Source organism: Osmia lignaria, chromosome 6 (assembly GCF_051020975.1).
Source record: "Osmia lignaria lignaria isolate PbOS001 chromosome 6, iyOsmLign1, whole genome shotgun sequence".
Lineage (NCBI taxonomy): Eukaryota > Metazoa > Arthropoda > Insecta > Hymenoptera > Megachilidae > Osmia > Osmia lignaria.
In genome coordinates, this window is record NC_135037.1 from 7,116,853 (window position 1) to 7,137,058 (window position 20,206).

The following is a 20,206-nucleotide window of genomic DNA, read 5'->3' on the forward strand; positions in this document are numbered from 1 at the left end:
AAAAATGTGCTATTGACAAGATTATACCGTTATTTTAATATATTTCGCAGTTCTTTCCCATTATAAAATTTTTAATATGAAATTTATGGCCCACTGGTGGAAGTTCAAAAATTCGCGTGGCAGCTAAAGGGTTAATAGACTTCCAGTTGGTAACACGCGAGCAACAACGAATCCTTTATCCTATTAATGGCAGAACAATACATGGAAACAATTGTCGCGCGAAATAGTAGCGGCAATATAAACGAGACAGCTATTACTTTTGCGTATAGCTAACAAAACCGGGCGATATCTTTGGAAAAAGAGAATAAAAAATAAACTGGCAGACGATCGTTACGTCGACGTCGTTCTTTATTACCAACGATACTGGATGCTCGTTCGATTCGCGGGAAAATTTAAACGATTCTATCTACTTCCCTTTTGTTCACCATAGAAACAGTGTCCCCCATGGAAATGCGATTTCTCCGGTAACTTGCGATTCATGGCGGTTGATAGAGGGAAAATAAATCGACCGTTCGTGGCGAATAAACGAACACCCTTCGTTTCCGCCCTACCTTTGTACGGATTCGAGATTGCGTTGTGTGACGCTGTTCATGAAACGCATAAAAGGACGCTTTAGACCCCGTGTATCCGCGTTCGAATGGATATCGTGGTTGGTTTGTAAACAAAATTAAACGCACCCCAGTAAATTATTTACAAATTAGAACCGAATTCTTTTGTCAGAAAAGAAATGAAAAGAAAAGAAAAGTGAAACCGTGTGATTTTCTATAATTTTCTCTTAGCTCCAAGATTCTAATTCCGTTTGCGAACGAAACACAAATTCGAAATTGCTAGGATTTCGTCAACATTCGAGAGGAGGAAGCGTTCTCGGCTTTTGTAATCGAGGGTATCGGTGTGTTTTGACAAGAGAGATTCTCGACTTTGTAAAAGCGAGAAACGGGGGCGAAGATCGATGAGACGAGAGAAACACGGCACAATTATCGACGATCGGTAAACAACGAAGCCCGTTATCGTACGCCTGATGCAACACGGAAGCGAGTTTCGTCAGCTGTTGCAAATAGACTGACTATTGCCGGACTATAGATAGACTTAATCAAATGTAATTGTGCGTTTTTCCGACGATACGACGGATAACGATCGTCAGCGTGCCAACAACCGGATCGAAACACCCTCGACAGTTCCTTTGTTCTATGGGGGCCTAATCGATGATTTATACGAACGGATATGATTTTTCTTTTTATTTTCATTTCTAAATAAATATTCTCCTATACGATTTCTTTCAATCTCGACGTTCAATCCTTCTTCGAATACTTTGCACACTAATTAATTTTAACAAAATTATTGTTTAATCGATTCAATACAATAGTCATTTGTAAACAAAGATACACTGGTGGAATTACCTCTGGACACTTTGAATGAAAATATTCTTTATTTCATATTTATGCAGAAAATGTATATTCTGCTATGCTAAATTGATACCGTCATATTTTTATTGTAATCTATAACATTTCTACTTCGTCACCCGGATAAGTCGTCACTCCGGATAAATCGTCATTTTCCTTTCCTCGTCATTTTAAAATTTGCATGGTTTTTATTCCGCTTAAATCGTCAAAATTTCTCAATCCCTTGAGTGGCGACGTATCGAGGTTTTACTGTATATTAAATAATTTGAATAAATGCGAAATTTAAGTAAAAATTTAAGTGTCCAGAATTAATTCCACTAGTGCATATTTGCATTCAGTTACCACATAGTACCCTTTCATAACGAAACAACAAATAGTATTCAATTTACTCTTGGAATTGCATAAAAAATCAATCGACGAGGAAGAAGGAAAGAGAAGAGCTTTTGAAAGCTCACACTTTTATTTGAATATTTATTTCTACAGTCTCCAGATAAATCTACCCGAGCGATTCCATTCTACGCTCGTCACGTACTTATCCAACGCTTCAGTCGTGACCCATATTTACTTGAAGGGTGATTATTCCCCCTTGATCTCCCCTCCTGGTGTGCACTCTCAGAACAACCCATTGTCGTGCAGAGGGAACGCACGATTCAAATTGAAATATATTTTCTTTCCATCCGCGTGAATAACGAGGGTTGCCTCTTACGTTAGTTAAAAACCCGTCATAACAAAATCATCAATCGATCACTTGTAGCCCCGCTGCATTTTTTCCCTTTAAACATTTTTCATGCCTAAACTTACGCAATAATCGTGGCATCGTTAAAACGACTCTTCTATCGTTTCGAAACTTCCTTTTGTTTATCCATTGCAAAGACACCACGTTGAACAAATATTGAACCACCTTTCCACTACTTTAACCTCCTCTCCGCATGACAAGGTAAATACTCGAATGTATAGGTTTTTAGCTTTGTAATTTCAATATTCGACGAGAACCCGGGATTCAGGTTTTGATATCAACCCTTATGAAAAGCCCTCGAAGCTCATCGAAATATTTATAATTCCCCTTCTTCGAGATTCACTAACATGACTAACCCTGACGTTGCAAAACAACTTTTATCGCTAAATATAAATTAACCCGTCAAATTGACGGATTTTCGTAAAAATAGGTATACAACATCGGGAAATAATAAAATATAGGTGTTCCAGAGAAAACGAGAAATATATATTTACTGCATCATATCATTAAAAACCAATATGCAATGTTTAAAGAATAATATTTGCATGTTCAGAATTTTTAAGCATTAAATCGGAAACACGTCAAATTGACGGGTTCCGTAAATATAGTGTTAACTGGTATTTCGAAAGTGTCCATGCGATTACATTTTCAATGATTCCCTAAGAATAATCCACGACGAGGCTAACCGAGAACTTTCAAAGCATTCAAATTGTTCTGCTGCGTTTTGTCCACCCCCTTTTCACGTCTGCTGTCTCTGTCAAATCGTTCGAGGCACACCCCTCGTCTCAAGGACACTCCAGAAATCTCGATCCCTTTAAAAGCTGGTCGTCCTTGCCCAGCAGGAGCGTACCGTACGATTCGATACAACGCAGCCCCGAGGCTCTTTCATTTTCGACCCCGTAACCCATCTCGTGGAACTAAACCCTCTTGACAGTGGAACCGATGAAATTAGTGGCTTGTATATAATGGGTTTGCGAAGGTTAGGCTAACAGCCAGAGGAAAATATGTTTGTTGGACGATTTGATTGATACAAAGTCACGTGAATCGTGGGTGGAATAAATTTTCTCTTCAAAAGGCGAGGTGTAAGTGTAAATGAATCTAAAGAGACAGTGTCGCGACTCGTCGGCGTTAACAAATAAACTATTTTGAAGTATATTAAAAGTAAAGAAAATCGGAACGAGAAGAATTACAGAAATTCGACTTCCATCGATTCGAACGGTTTGGATTCATCGGTAAAGACCGTGACACATTTTTACACCCCGTTCGATTGACGCGTGAAAAGAAAACTGATATTCAGGTAATTACATTGAAAAGTGAATTCAGTACCGACACATATGTACATATCATCAGCTAGCATTCACGTTCTCATGGAACAAAAAGCCTCTGTGAAGCTCGCAGCCAGTAGCCGTGATCCCAGATTATAAGCGAGGCGTTAAAGTCACTTTGGAAAACCGGTCTTGTATGCAGTAGCCCAACCAGGCCTTATACCAAGAGGAGAATGCAATAAAATTACCAGGCAATTGTACACACGTGCCGTGCTTGAAAGGACAAGTAAGTTTCAGTTTGCGATTCGATTCACCATTTTAGTTGCACGATGATTAATCAGCCGTCTTTAGTCGACAGAATCAAATTTGAAATTTCGTCGTTTTAATAAACTACCATCGACGTACGAAATTGATGACGTACCAATTAACGAACGCATCGAAAATGCTATCAGCTTCATTTTGTTTACGTCAAATGAATATTTTCATGGAGCTGGACGTCATACATTTCCAACCGTCTTATCACCCACATTCTTGAATGTTTCTCTTATTTTTCATATCTTATTCACTGTCGCCTTTCATTCTAAGAGAGCACAGAGTTCGGCCTTCAACTTGTAGTCGTGAGATGTAAATACTTTCGAAATCGTTTCATTGGGTGCTCTTGATCTTGAATTATTTTCGCTTGATAGGACGTTGAACTTCTCAAGATACTGCAGTTTTATTCGATAAAAACAAACAAATTTCTACTTTTATTTTTCGTAATTATGATAAATACAATCATTAATTAAAGCTCTTTTGCACTTTCTTAATTGAATTGAATAAATAATAGAATTTTGTGGATGAACGGGTTAAAATGAATGATCTTGCAGATTGTTGCACAACATCGTTATAAGTACAACGTCCCAGACAGAGCGTATCGATTATGGAAGAAAGTGAACGCGAGAAATCAAGTCCCAACACTGAGAAAGAGGGCTCTCTCGCACGCACCCATTATTTCCTCGTCAAAATTATCATTAAGATATCGTTTGTGTGAGGGGGTGTTTCGTGAAACCTCGATAATGGAAAAAGGCTCTTCCAAGGGTCTTTTACCTGCTCTGACCATCCTTTTCGAAACTGTTAAAGGGCCGATTTAAGAACATCGTAAAGCTCTCTCCATTTTCCTTAACGCTTTATAAAAATTCATGTAAATTAGGGAACGAAGAATAAACGATCAAACCGAGTCATCGTACATTAACCCTTCGTGGTCTTGATTTATTTAAATTTGTCCCAATTAAATTGAATTACACGGTAAATTGTAATTAATTATCATTTAAATTTCTAAATTTTTTATTTGCTAAGAATTATTCACCCTTCGAGGATAATGTTAAATAAAAACATCAAAGTAAGGGAAACGTGGTCATCTCTATGGATCTGCTAGCAGGTTTAATTTCAACTCAAACGAGCGTCTTGAAAAATTCCATGAATCTTTTGTGCCTGAAGAACGGTAGACGCTTCCTTAAGGAGGAACCCTTGTGTACTATACATAAACGTACCCTCTGTACCCTCGAGGGCCGAGAATACAGGTAGACAGGGTTTTATCGGGAACTTTAGCTTCAAAGCGAAAGATGTATGTACAACCTCTGCTCGACTTCATCATTGGAAACTTTATTCTACGATGATTTCACCCTCTTTTTCGCTGAACGAGTGGGTTACGATTAACTGGAAAAATTGATAGTGAGAAGTATTTCACAATTTCATCTTCCTTTGCTATTTTTTTGCAAAAAAAAATGAGAAAGATGCATGGGGTATATAACACTGTCCAACTTTTTTCCTGTTTTCCAATAGCCATTGGGTGATCGTTGTAGAGCTTCTCGTCCTGAACACGAATCCGAAAACTGAATTGCTTCATCAACCTCAGTTTTCGAAAAACACGAGTTTTTCTAAAAACATAATTTGTGACCCACTGTAGCTCGCTCTCCTCGGATGATCAGTGCCGTAGCTACGCATAATTATACCTATAATGTTTGATTTTTTCTTGCTATTATTATTTCTCTTTCCTCGTTATTCATTATTATTTTTAGATACCAACAATAAAATGATAAAATACTTTAATCGATTGACGAGCATTACGACTTTATCAATCGACACTCGATTGAAGACAGTTTTGAAATTTGTTTATGATATAGAAAAAATAAAATGTATAAGATAAAGAATTACCTGTAGTAAACGAATTTAAAAATATGGAACTTTATTTGTCATGGAAATATAATTTTTTACTCTATGGTTTTCAATGAAAATGTAATACAATTCTTTCAATTCTAGCGATGATGGGGAAGTAAGAATGCTTATCGTTAGCGCTCTTTCGAAATATAAGCACCACATGACGTTTCTCGAACACTCGATACAATCGGAGAAATAATACATAAATACTTTTTCTGATCGTGCATCGTGAGGAGCAATAGTGATGCAATCGCGGTCAATCCACGATTTCTTTTCCAGCTTTCCCTAACGAAACCCTTTCCTGAGCTCGTGTAACGCTCGATAGGAAACACGATACATGGTTACACCCTGATAACTGATAAAGGGACGGATAGACAGATGGTTTCGTTCGTTTTTCGAGCAACCGTTGTTACTTGAAAATATTATTACTTTCGTTACATTCTAGATGTCTCGTTAATTAAACGGAAAAATCTATATGTTGCACCCTCGATACTAAACGTTTAGTATAACATTGGATTCCTTCAAAATTAGAAGAAATTTGCATCATTTCCACATTTCACAGCTGATCAAATAATTAACGATCGCTGGTGTAATTTGATAAACATTTTTGATCCTTCGAAAATCAGGTGTTGCGTGACAAAATTTTATCATACGTAATCAGCTTATTTCTCGTTGGAATCACCATTTCTCCCCGTTGTATCACCAGTTACTCTGTACAATCTCAAACTCTGTGTACACAGAACGCGTTTTCGATTAAAAATATTTGAGAATGACAAATCGATTTGATATCAAACGTGTCTCACTGTTAAAGCTGTACATAATTTCGTGTCGACGTAATATGTAAGAAACGCGCGCGTTCTGTTTAATCAAGAAGAAAAAGAGTGAGAGAGGGAGAGAAAGAAGAAAAGGAAAGAAAAAGAAAAGAACGCGTGGTGAAACACGGGCAAAGCAGGGAGGCTTTCGGTAAACAAGGCAATTTCGAGGCGATGAATTATTTAAAGGAAGCGCGATACGAAAATAGAGGCGCGATTCACGAGTCGATTACCTGGCTGAAAATTTTTCCACTGGCGATGAGCGAACGTGCCACGTGAATCAAAGTAGAGGAAAAGAATAAAGAAACATATTTTTCTCCGGCATTAATTATAATTAGTCATGAATTACGAACGATAACAATGACAAGGTTACACGAAAATCCATTCTTCTCGAATACGAACAAGAGTGACCCATAATGACTTAATTCAACGAATCGTTTCCTCCTTTATGTATGCTATGTTAATTGCCGCCATTAAAATGTCAAGTATAATATGACTCATTGGAATAACGATTAACCAGGATAAGATTAGTTAATCGTTTAGTTCAGGCTTACAATTTACTATCTTGCATTACTAGTATTAATAGTATCCTCAAACACGTGGACTGCCGCGCTGAATTTCCAAGTATCTACTAACAATAAGTGTTGTTTTTAATTTTTCTATCGTTAGATCGTATTAAATTTGAAGTCAGATCCCCAAGGTATATTGAATAACGTTAAACGGCGACTATTAATCAACGTAAAAATAGTCGTGATAAGGTAACTAACGCCGATCTATCAGATTTCGTTTGCCTGAAGAAGGGAGCCGGTAAATCTTGTCACTTCAGGCATGAAAGAATAATCAAAGCGGTGATTAACGTTCTCGCGTTTGATAGAAGGAAATACATTTCATTTTCCCTTCGAGCATAAGCAAAGGAGGAAAAGCAGCGTTTATTCAATGGAAATAGAACTAATTCTGCTCGATGTCTTATTTCTAATCTACGGGGTGGTGTTACGCGAGTTACGAGGATGAATTTTTACCAAGCCAGAAGAAGCATGATATTTATACCAAGCGTTGGACCAGCAAGGAATTCGAATAAGAATTTGCCGAAAACATTTGCCCGGCTACCATCTGTTGTTTGCCGTTCGATGGCAAACTTCCATGCATCTCGTCGATCGTTACTCACCGTTGTCATGGATTTTACGTAAACGTTGTATCAACTTTTATAAGCGCGACATTCCCGAGTCGGGTGGATGCTCGATATTCGTGGAGTTATTGAACGGATCGAATCGGTTGCTCGAATAAAATTCATTATTTATACGAAGGTAGAGAAACGCGACGCGGAGTGGAATAAAGAACCGCACCGGCAAGAAACAATGGACAGAGCCATTACGACACACCTGTAACCACCAGTCAGGTAATATGGTACGCGAAGAAAAATATCCATTCTAGTAGGTGAATGAGAAATGAATGATAATACCCAGCAAACTGTATAAAACAGTTGGGTTATTTCATCGGAAATTTCAAACATTTCACGAAATAGAGGAAAAATTTCTCTACAGTTACCACCTTTTATACCATGTTATTTCGTTCGAGTACCATTTTAGCGACCTGCTAAGTATAAACAAATTTACTTAGCTACGTATAAAAAGTTGATAAGATAATGGAAGATTATATAATTTTTCAAATAATTACATCAGCATATATTGAAGCGAATTTAATTTAACCGAGCGATTGTGGTGTCTATATAATTTGAAGGGTTCAAAAAAAAAAAAAATGTATTAATACTGATTGATAGAAACACGCTTCAATTTTCCATCTACTTAAATTGCCTATACCAAAAGAGGTTAATTATAGTTATTATAATGAATCTTGGTTGTGCCAATACTTGTTTGATCCAGAATAAATCTGACAATGAGAAAATTTGCTGATCCAATAGCATTCGAATACAAAGAATGATTAAGCAGTTATTTATATTGCACCAATCTTAACCATATGATTATCGTGATACATGATTTTGCATCGTCAGAATAATACGATACTCGTTCGATTCGCAAAAGATAATCAATTAATTCATACATCCTTCGAAACAAGTATCAATGGGATGTTTTGTAAGAGGGCTCAAAGTCGAGGAATTTAACGAAAAACATGCGAGGCGAACTCGTTATCGCGAGTCAGTATCTTGCAAGGGGCAGAAAGCAAGATAACGAGCGGAATTGACGTGGACTGGTGAAACGGACACGATAAGTAAAACGATCGTGTCCGTAAATCACGACAATGACGGATGGGAGGGTACGCGTACCGATCGTTTATTGGCAGTCATGCGATCCATAACATTGCAGCCTGGCTACTCCCGTATTCATGCTATGCACGACCCCTCTGCATTGTGTACACGTTGCACATGCAACTACAGATGTATGCACATGCATTTAGGTCGGACCGGTATCTGCGAGTTGCGCGTATGCATCGCTAGCTGCAAAATTAACTTCGTCTTCTGCTCTTTCTGTTACCATCCACCACCATATCCCTACCTTTCCTCTACCTTTTTCCTGCTACCTACCGATTTCTATTTCTATCGATCGAATTTTTCCTGGATAAACATCTTCCATCGGGATGGAAATTATGGCCAACCGTATTCTCATCAATTTCTCGGATATATAAATCTTTTGAATCGAGGACGAACATGTAGATGTGTCATTTTTTGTTTGCACACGATTTTTATTACATTGAAAACGGTGTCATCTACCGAGACATGGGTGTTGACACGTTACACACCGCATTCTTCTACTCGTCCAATTTTAGCTCGTTCTCGATTTCGTACATAGTTGCATCAGCTTCCGAAGAAGTTGCAAACCACCCTATAATTTCATCGAAACGACTCATTTCCAACCACGAAACATCTATCCTGGAATTATTACTATCCAAATCCCTGTGATCGGAGCAAATCCCTATTTCAAAGATAGTGCGCTCACGCTGCGAATCGGCTGCACACGTGTCAGCGTTCTCCATGCAGCCAACTGTGCTTACAGGATGCGCGTTAAACACACGTCGGCCTTGATGGAGCGCAGCGATTGATAAGATTACGTAAAACGCGAGTTTTGCTGGTCAAACCTACGCGAATGGTCATAGGAAGAAATACATACAGAGATGTAGAGAGGAAAAGAAGATAGGCGGTAGCGGAGGTGCGCAAAGCTGAGGTAGACGGTGCCACGAGTGCAAGGAAAAGGGAAAGAGAGGCGTGGTACAACGAAGCGGAGAAGCGTGCAAGAGGAAAGAAGGAAGCGAGTGGGATTCGTATGACTGCTGGCACCAAGCAGTCTGCTCCGCTCACCTCGCTATTCCCGCGAGCAATGCCAGCCCGAGATTGCTGCTCGGTACTTGACTCGTGTTCACGAACGTTCACGAACACGTACGAAGCTGTGCATCGACGTGTACCCGATGTGGAGTAGCGCCCTGGACAGAGCCAGCCACTCTCAGTCCGTCCACTAGCCAACAGAGACCAAGACAAATATTCCACTTTTCTTCGTGGAACATGTGTTCCAGACCACTTGCTCGTTTCGTGCCAGTACAGATGTACCCCCTTGAAGAAACTAATGGGACAGAATGGAAAGTCTTGCTTCCATCGCGATAAAAGACAGCAAGAATTTCAAATAAACGAATCGAACAAAATTCTTTTATCTTTTATTTGAGAGGATATTAAGGGCAGTCTGTAAATAAAATAATTGGCAAAGTGCCTTATCACTTTTCTTCCTGTTATCAAACAAATATGATTATCAAAATAAGCTTTGGTTATCTCTCTGTTAGCTGACTAGAGCTGATACAAAAAATATATCAACACTGGATCAAAATTAACCCCTTCTACGTCAACAGAGAACTATTAATGGCAAAAATTTCGCGTTTATAACTACCAATCGGACGGTGAATTAGCATGAAGCTAAAATAGAATGTTTATCGTGTTCCGTCGAGCGATTTGCGTCAGACAACAGATGCCTTAGCGAAAACTTTAATTCGATCAATAAACGCATCAATAGAGAAAATAGAGCAGGGTTTTTCCCTCGGAAAATTCACGGATCAGATCTAAATAAATCGATGATCGGAAGGAGGAAAAGCGGAAAATGAAAAAAGCCGAAAGAGAAAGAGGGATTGCAAAGGTCGGACGATACAGCTCGATTCTAAATTTGAACGGACCACGAAGTAGTCACGGCTCGGAAAGAGCGCTACCAGCAAAAAAGAAAAGGAGAAGAAACAAATGCAGTGGGATTTAAGGTGGTACTCGAACAGACTGTTCGTTGTTTGTAATGAACCGCCTGTATGTACGTTTCGTTCTAATTTTCTTCCTGTTTACGTTCCTTCCCTAAAGACCACACCGATATAGGCCCACCACTTCTGTTCTCTGACTAAACATATTTTCAACAATGTCTGCTAGTCGATGTCTAGGAATGGAAACTCTGGAAAAATATGATTCTCAAAATAAACCACCCTTCGCTGGTGGAATTTTCCTATTTGAATCTTCCAATTTAACCGAGACATCCATCTTTCGAAAGCTGACAGAGTATCACTTTCTGTTCGCTCTGATCCTAATTTCGGGAATGTTAATTCGAGCCGGATTGAAGGTTAGAGGGATAAACGTCATGCAAACTTTCCACACACAGATTTCCAGGCCTATCGTGACTCACGTATTCGAGAGATAACTGACGTTGCGATAAAATTGCAAGGTCCCGATATACATTCGTAACGATGCCGCTCTGTTATGTTCGGAGAAGGGAAATTCCTTTTTTTTTCATTTGTGATATCACAGGAAAACCACGAGAATCATTTCGTTCGTAACAAGTATGTACTTTAATAACAGAGAGATTTATATAATAAAAGGGGTTGATGAAAGAAAACTAGGCTAATAAATATTTCTCTCTATTGTAAAGAGATGTTATTGTACATAAGGTGTTAAATAAGGCGGAACGAAAGATTAGAAAGAAGAAAATCGTGATCCGTGTCGGTGTTAAAAGACGGTACAAACTGTCGAGGATTTACGAGGAACCTCGGATCGCCACGGCTCATAACTTCGTGGCCGAGGAGCGCAGGTGTCGCCGGAAGTCGTTTTACGAGCGAGCGGAAACGTAAATCGGAGCACGGTCTTCGTCACGGAAAAGGGAACCGAATTCTACACAACAGGCTCTCGGTCGAACGAACGGTACTTACACGACTCGATAAACTTTCAGTTTGCTCGAAAACAGGAACACCGTTCAAAGCGATCCTGTAATCTGATCATTCTTTTCATAGAGTTTCATAACTTTTTCCCTTTTAAAGAGTCTGAATTTTAATATTATCACAGAATTTTACCATCTTTAGAACACTAATTTGATACTCATTTTCTGAAATTATAAAAAATCCCTAAAATAATAATAATTCGCGAAAAATTCACGTTCAAATTTTTTCTTAAACGAAATATTAATTAAATTTTTCGAATGATTGAATCGTCTACTGCCTCGACGTGGAACTTAACAAGGACTCGCGAGATCAACGGAGACCTCGAAACACCGAATGGTTCCTTCTCTTTAATCAGCTGTGATTAAAAAGTCAGAGAACGAAGATCGTTTGAAATTTTGATCGTGTTCGCGATTACGTCAGGTACCTACTCGAATGCTATATCTATGCAACGAACACGGTGTAAACCGGGCTTTAAAGGATCGAGACGAGCGTGCTGCAAGCTCTCTTGAATAGATTCAATCACCGGGAGTGTCTTCTCGGAAGCGCTCGGATGCATTTAAATGCCCCCGGTCAAATAAACAGGCCGTCGGTTGCATATCGATTACCAGCTGATATGATTTTTGCATTCAAATTACGTTTTTCGATGTTTTATTCTCTACTGGGATACGTTCAGCTGATCGACAGCATGGCCAAGAATTGATCAAAAGATTCGTACACGTGAATGTTAAGAATATTGGAACATTTACTCCAAGACTAAAACCGTTCCTTCGAAGTCCATTTCTTTGAGAGGTTAAAATGGTTACCTATTTCTCGGAATCGATTTACACTTGGAAACATTTCGTTTCATTCAATCACACTATTCATGTTGAGCTATACAGTGGGTGATCAAATTATTAGAGCCACTCGCATAAATTGACGATTTTATATAAAAATAATTAATTCTTAAATGAAAACCTAGTTAAACGGAGTTTTTGTTATTTTTTTATGAAGTATCGATGCTTGTAAAATTATGATACACAGTTGAAAAAAGTGAAAGTTCTTGACTGGCCTGGAAATTCTTTGGTCCTCAACCCCATCGAAAATATGTGGAAATATTTATTATTAGTAATAAATGTCAATTGATTGAACGTTTGATATTAGTATGGGCTAAAAATAAAGCAAACAAAATGAATTGCCGAAAAGAATTGAGGCAGTAATTGCAGCTAAAGGCGGCATTACGAAATACCAACATACATACGTAAATATAATCTTTTAAATGTACTTGTTTATTTTTATAAGTATTATTGATTAAAAGTTACACAATGTAAAAACCTTAAAATTGCGGCTTTATTTCTACACAAACACGAAAAACCTACTTTTCATACCATGGCTCTAATAATTTGATCACCCACTGTACCATATATTGCATCGTGAGTGTACAGTGCGTTTAAAATAAAACGATCAATCGTGCAAAAGTTAAATAAAAATTTGATTCTCAAAAGAAAATGTTAAATATACTAAAAATAACGTATTAGAATTTCTAACAATTTTTGCATAGTACTCGCAATGTTAATTTAATTTTTGTATCTTGTACAAAGTTCCATGTAGTTCTTACACCGATCGCTTAATTTGCATAAAATGTTGATCATAAAACAAGAATGAAGAAAGAAGGAAAAAAAGAAAAGTAATACGCCTTTACCTTGGTCGCTGCAATAAAACCATAGATAATGATACAAAGTAGCGTCACGATTCGCGACAAGAAACGCGAATACATAGTTGCATCGCGAGAGTCGGCGGAGGAGGTACTGTTGAAAACCGGAAAAAAAGCGAGTCCGTCACGTTGTTTCGATCGCGAGAGGAATGAATAAGTAGCTGGTAGGTGACTAATCAATAATCTTGTCAGCCAACGAGCAGGGACAATAATGACAGGTAGGGAGATGTCGGCTCTGATTGATCGCGATCCTACACTTTCAAGGATAATGTCCTCAGGCGTTTCGCGGGTCTTTGCCAAGGACAAGATAGGAATGTCATCACATAATTACTGCACTTGTGATGTTCCTTCTTCGTCAGAATTTCTACGAAACGTTTGCAAGAAACAGGGGAAAATCTACGGAAATCAGAATCTTTCCTTAACGGCTAAGACACCAATTATTACACCAATTAGCGTTCGTTTCTTTTCATCGTGAACGTGACAGCTGGGACGTTTTATCGAATACTGAAAAAAAGAGGAAAGGAAAGGAAAGGGAAGAGGATAAGCGTTCCAGGAGACGGTTTCTGTTCCTAGGAATCGAAATGATCGAAAGTGTGTACAATAGTTAACGAGATATGCTCGGGTAAAATGAAAAACAAACTGGCCTAGTTTAATTAAACGCCACGTGGTGCCACGTGGTGGTGCGAGAAGGTTTGTGTTCGAAAGGAACGGGTTGATGGAAACGAAATTTACGAGGGCCCAGGAATCTGACTACCGACATATGTGTGTGTGTCGAGCTTTCTTTTATGTGTAAGAAAAAAACATGATGTATCGAGAATGACACGAACAAGATTGCAAAGACAAAAGAAACTATAACATCGTTAACACGTTTCGTATTGAAATTTCAAATTAATATCAGCTGGTCGAAACCAGATTCAAAAACTACCTTCTTTTTTTCTGTTTAATATAGAAGGTGTGAGAAACCGGAACGAGAAGGTTGAATGAAGAATGATATACAGGGTCGTTTGGGACCAGGCATAAGAATCTGAATTGAATTGTAAGAACAGTGGAACGTGACTATGTTATCTGAGACTTTGTTATTGAGAAAATTAATTTAAAAAATTTACCAAGTACCCGTGTATTGTCTTGGGTTGTACTTTGAACAAATACCGTGGGTCGTCGATGACGTATGCAACATATAATTAAAAAAGAAACCTTGAATTATTCTTCTAATTGTTTATTCATAGCTATACCATTTTATTGTTTATTTTAATAATCGTTTAATTACAGTCAATGTGACAAAATGTCTTTTTTTAACGCACGGTCATTTGGTATTCACGATTATCCCAGCACAAAAAAAAAATATACACAAAAATAAAATAAAGATAGATTTTCGAGGAAATTGAGAAGCGAATAAAGCATACCAAATTAAAAGAAACGTTCTGTCTCGAAGCTTATTTTAATCGATAAAATGGTTTAAAAATCGTCGATTAATTTGTCCAGACGATAAGATGGGGCTAAACTAGGATATCAATGAATACAATCTTGTACGGCTCATCAAGATATCGTTTATCCGCATAAACACACAGGGTAATTAGGTATAAACGAGGACACCCAGCGGCCAATTTCAATAAACATTCTGATGAAATTTTTCGACAATTTACGTGTACCCGGTGTAATCAACTTTTTCCATTAGATATCCGCCGCACTGATTCTTGCACAATTTCTCTTGTTTTCGACTCTTCGTTCAATTTTAGAAATAGATAAGAACGACTCATTGGACTGACAACGACAGGCAACAACAATTTTTCGTCTGGTCGGTGTGTCCGATGCACTAACGTATAAATTCTTTCGAACACACGCGCACACATTGTTGTGCGACCCGAGTGTCTGGCAAGTTGAAAACTAAAATATATGTTATATCCCGTGCGAGCCGTATCGGGGTACCCGGCAAAGCGTATAAAGCACACGTGTGCGTTTATTTTACATTTATGCAGATCGTATTCACGCGTGCATCGGTTTACCACCGTGTGTGAAACGACCCTCGAGAAGAAAGCACTGTGATTTCTCTCTTATTCGATTTAGAAAGTACCTGCCTATTCTTTTAGATAACCCCGGTCAAGCACACTGACAAAAATCATCGGGTACAAATAATAATGCTATTTTGGAGGGAAAAAAACAGAACGAAAACGCAATGCGACTGATATTGTCTACGATCGACAGATAACAAAATGATGGACAATTGAATTAAATTGCAATGAATGTTGCGTGAATGTTGACTGTCAATTATTTGTTGCTATATTAACGATAAACATCGTATGAGAAAAATGGCTTTCACTTTCAAAAAGGATTGTCCGAGTACTCGAGCAAACTGGTCGGTGTTTTTTGAACAAGCCAAAGGATGGTAATGACTGTTTTTAATATTCTATCTTCAGCGTTCATCGAATGCTCGATTTTTTACAGGAAAGTCTCAGCGTTGGCTTACGGTGCCGCTGCGTTTATCTGCATATGTTGGATAACCGATTGGCAAGCAGTATGCAAATATATTCCATATTACGGTAGCAAATATAAAATTGGAAGTTCAAAAAAATCCTCTGGCATACTGGAATGATCGATACTCATCGGATTAAAAACATAGTAAATATTTACGAATAATTAAATTAAAATATGTATCAATTATTTGTAAAAATGTAATAAACAATTGTGTTGCATTAAAAGGTAGAATTAGAAAATTTTGTATGATAATATAAAAGAAAAAAAGGAATCGCCCGAACAGGGACTCGAACCCTGGACCCTCAGATTAAAAGTCTGATGCTCTACCGACTGAGCTATCCAGGCACTGAAACTACATCCCCTTCCGAACATTCTTAATCCAATCGTAGCGAATCAATATTTTCCATGTTAAAAAAAAAATCCGCCCGAACAGGGACTCGAACCCTGGACCCTCAGATTAAAAGTCTGATGCTCTACCGACTGAGCTATCCAGGCGATGATACAACCATCCCTTCCAAGTTATGATAATGTTAGTTATTTAAATAAACAAACTACTGTAAGACTAACCGAGCGGGAATTTAAATAATAGTGGGCGTATTAAATAAGATATTCGACTCTTTCTTCGCACAACCGTACACGACGACAGTCAGAATAAGAATACCCTGCTGTCCCAAAAATCCTCGGTCGCCTTCGACAGTATGCCCTTTTATTTACGACACCCCCACGTTTGGGGACTGTCCCTTAAGAAGAAGAAACACGCTGACAAAATACACATGGCCTACCTCGACTTTTTGCCTACTTCGATTTTTCTAACATTACAATTTCTTTATTAAGTAACTTGATCGCAAAAATTCTTTTAATACTAATTTATTGTGAAAATATAAATATATAATTATAAGTTTGAACAATGGCAAAGTGCTATATTTACACACCGTATAATTTATTGCAAAACTGTGACTAGACTAGAAAACCATCTCGATATTCGAGATCAGCAAAATAGGCGTCAGTATAGTGCCGGATAATAATAAACCGGATGATAATTTTACATTAACCCTTCAACTCGATGACTTATACCAGTTACAAACGCTCGAAAAAAATAGCAAATTGTGATCGGGAGTTCGTGATCTTTAATCGCGCGCAATCGTTCACGCATAAACGGAAACGTTAATTGTAGCAAAGCTGTAGCAAAATATTAATACATTCTTGGATCTGTTATCTCATTCCAATTTTTTTTTCCTTTCCCTGAACTGATAACGCGAAGCTGAGATCGCGACAGCTGCGTTTGCAGGCGTGTTTTCTCGGTAAACAGAAGATTCTACGGAAATTTGGTAATTATTATGGCGATGATTAATACCACTCGATTATCTCGTCGTACACGGTATTGTAATGACTGTGTAACAGATAACAATTCGCGAATTTTTTTCATTTCTGGCAAAACGCCTCCAACGAAACCAATATCATCTTTGAAAATTCGGGAGTGCATATTTCAGTGGCAGAGTGAAAAGTAGCCGTAGGTGGTCAGACTTGTAATTATTCAGGACCGTGTCTTGCCATGAAAATTTCATTCGCTCTCGATGAATTCCATCGACAGACATAAAAATCATGTTCGCGTGCTGATGTTGCGTTATTTACGTTCACACTCGAGCCATAACCACGATGAAAATGAAAAATTCAAGCCAAGAAAAGACGAAGCGTATACACGCGGAGCGCAGCCTTGACACGAGAAGCAAACTTGTGTTGTTGGACTAACGAGGGTCGAGTCACGGATTATCGTCACGCTAATTAAATATCGTGCGGTTTGGCTCAGAGACATTTTTTCCACGAATCGCGCAATTTTTCCGTAATGACCCCCTCCCTATATTTTATATCGTTCAATAGCTCGATTCTTTAATCATCCTGCGTTTTATAAAATCAAGTTTGTAGAACGCTCAATTGCAATGCACAATGCCTAACAAATTGGTTTCCTCTTCTTAACGTATCTCTCAATCAATAATTGATCGATTAATTAACGTCGACCTTGTATTTACTGATACGATTTTGTGAATATATTCGATTCGATCAGTTCTCTTGGTTGATGCAGTAAATATAGCTACGTGTAATTAAATATGTCCCAATATAGATTATGGATAATTCAAGACTACTTTTTGTACTCTACCTATGTAGCGTTTGTGATACTGGTGGATATTATTTTAATAAAATTGTGGGATTTGACGATGGTAAGGAGGAAACGAATTCTGGCTCGATTGGAATTAGGTGAAGACTGTATTTGTATAAACAGTTACCACTCGAACCGGCTGGATTATGGATAACTAAACTACGACGAAATTACAACTAAGCGACTAAACTACGACAAATTACGACTAAACGAATAAGCTACGACAAAACTAAGATTAACTAAATACAAACGGCGCGTTAACAACGAACGACACATCAAGACTGACCCGTTCGTAAGTTCCTTGCTTCGCCAGACCTGCAGGCCCTCGACGGGTCACCATGACCCTGTCGTAAATTATCTTAACCTAAACTAAATGTATTCCTATGACTAAACTTAATACTAGAGAATATCCACTACGCTATAAAATTAACAAAAGAAGGGTCTGAAATGCAAAGCAAATGGAGAACGTTTCAACAATGATAATCCGAGCTGTGTAAAACGTACAGTTCCATTCCAATAGGAGAACCTACATTTTCGCCTCCCATTTTGTTTCACCGATAAACTGGAAAGAGAATTCCACCCATAAAAGAAAATACAGATAGCAGTTCAATGCACGTAAAAACGGGTCACGTAGCAACATAGTAGCGATTCGTTGTTGCAACCTAGTTCCCTTATAATTGACTTTTTCCGCAACGTTGAGCCTGTCAATCTCTCTTTCTTCGAATTTGTTTCTACAAGCTTTAACCACAAACGCCACTGCGATTTTCCACGGACATTTTACACAAAAAAGAAGTGTCGCCATGGCAAGCTTTTGTAACCGAACAAGTCACAGTTCACAAGATTCAACATTGTTTATCAGTGCAGTTTTTTAGTTTACAAACGATCCATGCGAATGATTATTAAATCGTTGTGAACGTAGCATTAGAATATACTTGATTCAGGGTCGTCGTCCAGAGAACGTGCGTGGAGGTTTCCCGAAGACACTTGGCAGAGAGCCACTAACTTCCCGATGTGTCGAGTTCTCAATATGTATTAGAATTTATTTCTCTGAGACTTTTTTTCTCTGAGAAATAATAATTTATCGATAATCTCTATAATAAATGAGCAATATATTTCGCTAATTTGAGAAAACGAGTTGGAAGTTTTAAGTTGTAGAGCCTAAGTACCGTGCGTCGCCGATTTATAGGGAAGCATAGTACGAGAATTCTTGATATCTACGGGCAGGCATACATATTGCTTCAAATGCTTCAAAATCGAACAAATATTTGTCAGTCTAAGATTACATAAGACTGATCGAACCAATCGCAATATCAATTACACGTTATCAAGTCACACGTCTCTATCTTTCGCGTTACCTGTTAAGAATCATTATAATATTCGTTATATATCAAACGTGGATCATATCCAGACACTATTAGAGACTAGAACACGCAGCTACGAGTGTTCCGTGCGAAAAGCTCGGTGATTAACCCAGAAAACCCGATGATCGTGCATCGACCCGCGCGTGAACTCTCGCAAAAGACGAAGAAAGAACAAGAGAGAAGGAAAAGGAAGCAGTCTGTTTCTAAGAATCTCACCGTGCTAGCAAGCATCCCTTGGATACTTGCCAGCATCAGAGTATTGCAAATATAGGTGGTTAATGCTGCTTTCACATCCAACACGTTACAATATTTTTACATCCCTTCGTCAACCCCTAACGTAGATAACTCCACTTGTAAGGATCACGGAACTTCAAATGTTTTGCACGAAAGAAATGAAAATTTTAACAAACATAGACGAATTTATCGATTAATACTGATAACCCTAATCATTATCAGTTCCCTAATGCTTCTATTTGGCAGAAGATAATATGACAACGTTATCTATGAAGAAATCAAGAATACTTACAATTAGCTCCATAAATACTCTTTTAAATCGTTATCGATACATGTGTACTTTTTTATTGACAAGTTCTCTAGGTGTTATCACTCGATTGTTACTTGTACGATTACAATGACACTTTAAACCTTAAGTTAACAAAAGAATGTAGCAATTCATAGTAATAATAAGAGATTCATAGATGAAGATTCATATTACAGTAACAACACGTAGCTGAAAGTGTAATATACGATAGAAGGAACCTCGCGTTTTCTGCACGTGCAAAGTTAAATCACCTTGCTCGGTATTTTTCCCGCGTGTCAGAGTACGTTCTCCTCGAGCCATGTAAATAATCAAAAATCTTCGCCTCTCGTAATCTTATCAAAATCAACAGACGCGAAGGTGACGATGTAATGCTCTATCCATTTATATTACAGTA

At 38.1% G+C, this 20,206-nt stretch overlaps 1 protein-coding gene, 1 long non-coding RNA gene and 2 other non-coding genes across 6 annotated transcripts in view; 1 reads left to right on the forward strand and 3 right to left on the reverse strand.

Moving 5' to 3' along the window:
- The window catches only part of Sesn (Sestrin), a 117,358-nt gene that overhangs the window by 37,237 nt on the left and 59,915 nt on the right, over positions 1–20,206 (reverse strand). The gene's annotated exons all lie outside the window — the stretch shown is intronic.
- Positions 7,347–15,866, forward strand: LOC117601316 (uncharacterized). Its single transcript, XR_004580642.2, has 3 exons — positions 7,347–7,805; positions 14,233–15,666; positions 15,726–15,866. It is a non-coding gene; the product is annotated as an uncharacterized LOC117601316 (long non-coding RNA).
- On the reverse strand, positions 16,028–16,100 carry TRNAK-UUU (transfer RNA lysine (anticodon UUU)). The gene has a single exon. It is a non-coding gene; the product is annotated as a tRNA-Lys (tRNA).
- TRNAK-UUU (transfer RNA lysine (anticodon UUU)) lies at positions 16,178–16,250 on the reverse strand. The gene has a single exon. It is a non-coding gene; the product is annotated as a tRNA-Lys (tRNA).